This window comes from Xenopus laevis, chromosome 2S (assembly GCF_017654675.1).
Source record: "Xenopus laevis strain J_2021 chromosome 2S, Xenopus_laevis_v10.1, whole genome shotgun sequence".
NCBI classification, from domain to species: domain Eukaryota; kingdom Metazoa; phylum Chordata; class Amphibia; order Anura; family Pipidae; genus Xenopus; species Xenopus laevis.
This window is the reverse complement of record NC_054374.1, coordinates 45,095,917-45,099,241: the sequence shown is the minus strand read 5'-3', so window position 1 is coordinate 45,099,241 and position 3,325 is coordinate 45,095,917. Positions and strand designations below refer to the sequence as shown.

The following is a 3,325-nucleotide window of genomic DNA, read 5'->3' as shown; positions in this document are numbered from 1 at the left end:
ATACAAATACAAACCATAGAAAATTTGTAATAAACATATAATACAAAGTTGCTTAGAATTATGTTTTCTTTTATTAGGCAAACACTTATTTTTGGGGTTGACATGTTGGCATTGACAAGTACCTAAAATATTACTTTGCTGAAACCCACAAAAACTTATTCTCAATACTTCAATATATTAAGGTAGCAAATCAAGGAAAAACAGCAAAAAGCAGAATAACTGCTATTCAATCTTTATTGTGCCTTTCACACAACATGTTTCGGGCAGCAAGTACCCTTTATCAAGTGTGTACGAAACAAAGTGAAAAAGTGCTTTATAGTGCCATGCAGGAAGTCCCACCCCTTCATCAAAAAACTTTTTTCCACAGTTAACCCTTACCACTGGGAGGTACAATAATCAATTGCATAAGAACACAATTCGTGTATAATATAATATAATATGATATAAAGATAAAATGGAAGTAGGAAATTTAAAATACTTAAAAGTCCAGGGTGTCATAAAAGTATTGTGTAGCTGTGCAGGTTCACGATTCAATCCGTTGTATCATAACTCCATAACCATTAAAATGAGGTCGTCTGTAGCGATTTCCTCGTGTAATAGTAGAGACAAACTACACATAGATATAAAAACAATAACCAAATTACTTGAAGGAACTGCTCATAAAAAGAGCCTACCAAAAGGTACTTTGTTTCAACTGAATATACATTAATAACTATTGATACAAAAGGTCTTACCCTTTGCTGAAACTTGCAACAAAGTATTCTAATCACAAGCTGTACTCAATATCTGTGAAGAAAGAGATACATGAACAGTTTAACTATAAGAAAGGAGATAAGCTCCAATGATCATTCAAACCTGCAGGGGCCATTGTATTCATTCTTTTTATCCAATACGCTTCCCGTTGTCCAAGGGATTTTCGTATGTCACCTCCCCTTTTAGGCTGTATTATTTTTTCTAAGACCAGCCATCTTAGCTGGCTAACATTATGGCCCTGATTATGAAAATGTCTCGAGACAGGTGTATCAGTTGCTGTACTAATTTTATAATTCCTTATGTTGTTCCTGTGTTCTTTAATTCGCTCCTTGACCATTCTAATGGTCTGTCCTATATATGCCATGCCACAAGGACATTTCAGCATATATACTACAACTTTTGTCTCGCAGGTAAAAAAGTTTTTTATCCTTATGGAAGTACCCTTCGTTGGGTGGTTAACCGTACTGTTTTTTATAACTGAAGAGCAGCAAACACAACTGAGGCATGGAAAGGTACCTTTTCTTGAGGTTTTAGCAAAATTAGTATCCTTTTTGTAAACGTCAGAAGGGCACAGCATATCTCTCAAAGATTTGCCCCTTTTATAACAAAATAACGGTGGTTTTTTAAAAAGACCTCCATACTGTTTATCTTGTCCCAAAATAGGCCAATATTGTTTTATAATTTTCTCAATGCAGTTACTCTGTTTACCATATTTTGTGACAAAAGGTACTCTCTCCACATCCTTATCCACTTTTCTTTTTGTTCGTAATAGCTCCTCCCGATCTAATTGGTTCACCTCTTCCACAAGGGGTGCCAATTTTTTCTTTTTGTAACCTCTATTAAGAAATTTATTGGTGATATTCCGCATTGAGGACTGGAATTGTTCAGGATTAGACGATATACGCCTTGCTCTTATATATTGTCCCTTCGGAATAGCATCAATAATACGTGGGTTATGAAAACTACCACAGGAGAGGAGAGTGTTTCGATCTGTCGGTTTAGAAAACATTTGTGTCAGAATTTGTTGATCACATAATTTTATATTAACATCCAAAAAATTAATGGAAGAAGCAGAGATCTCACAGGTGAATTTAATAGTAGAATGCTTTTTGTTTGCTTCCTCAATCATCTGATGGAACAACCTTTCCGGTCCGTTCCATAAGATAAGAACGTCGTCCACATATCTCCAATATTTAATAATATGACTGCTGTATGGGCCTTTCGTGAACAGTTTCTGTTCCAAGCAGTGAACAAAAATATTTGCAAACGAGGGGGCAACCGCTGCCCCCATCGACGTCCCCTGGCGTTGCCAGAAGTATTGCTCATTAAATCTAAAATAGTTTTTTTGTAAGACCAAATACAGACAGTCAATTAAGAAATATATCAGGTGATGTGAGAGATTGGTTTCTAACAAAGCTTCTTCAATACAATCAATCCCCTCTTTCTGTGGTATTGACGTATAAAGGCTCTGGATATCAATACTACATAAATAAATGTCACCTTGTGGTAATACGGTATCCTTGAGCCTTCTCAATAGATCCGTTGTGTCCCTCAAACAAGTGGGGATACTTGACACAATTTTTTGTAAGTGTTGATCAACAAATTTTGATAACGGTTCAAGTATTGAGCCAATGCCAGATATTATTGGGCGTCCTGGGGGGTTCCTAAGTGATTTGTGTACCTTTGGGAGAAGATATAGGACTGGGGTACGTGGGTGTTCCGTACTTAAAAATTCATGTTCTTGCTTAGTTATTATCCCATTTTGTCTAGCCTCATTTATTAGTAAATCTATCTCCTTTTTGATTTCAAATACTGGGTCATATCCTATTTGTTCATAGTGTTCCATTACATTTAATTGTCTATAGGCTTCCTCCATATATTCATTTTTATTCATAATCACAATTGCCCCACCTTTGTCTGCTTGTTTTATAATAATCTTATCATTATTTTGAAGAGAATGTAAGGCTTGTTTTTCAGATATTGAAAGGTTGTATTTACCTAGTCTGTGATGGGTATCCCAGTTTCGTGACACTTCATTATTCTCAATACTGTCACCCTCCAAAGAGTATTTCCAAAAGTCTCTCCTATTAATATCTGTCAGGGATTAAAAAAAAAATTGACAGTAAATTCCATGGAAGTGGGTGTGCCCAAACATCAGCCCATTCTAGGAAGAGCTCTTATCACTTATTTACATATCAGCCTAGTTATTCTCCACATCTCCCAACAGTGCTGCTCTTAAAATAGTTAGTAAGAAAAGAAAAGGTATTTTTAATCCTATCAACATACATTTAGGGGTTATTTATCAAGCTACAAACCTGGAATAATTTGTAATTTTCAGGAAAAAAAAAACAAACTAAGAATTATTTGAGTTAAAGTACTATGGTCTAAAAACTCCAAAACCGAAACCCCGGAATCTAAAAGCTCTCGAGGTCCTGTATAAGTCAATGTGGAAGGTCCCAGCATCTTCTCTGATGTCCGTTCCGATATCCGATGATTTCGGGGATTCGGAGCCAAAAACTCCGAAAAAAAATCGTAGTTTTTGTGGAAAATTCCGAACAATTCGGGGAAAGCT

The 3,325-nt window shown here is 35.8% G+C and overlaps 1 long non-coding RNA gene across 1 annotated transcript; it reads right to left on the bottom strand.

The window, feature by feature from the left end:
- Nucleotides 1-426: 426 nt before the first annotated feature.
- On the bottom strand, nucleotides 427-2,836 carry LOC121400513. Its single transcript, XR_005965782.1, has 3 exons — nucleotides 2,752-2,836; nucleotides 735-786; nucleotides 427-610 (listed from the first exon to the last, which is right to left on the bottom strand). It is a non-coding gene; the product is annotated as an uncharacterized LOC121400513 (long non-coding RNA).
- Nucleotides 2,837-3,325: the final 489 nt, after the last annotated feature.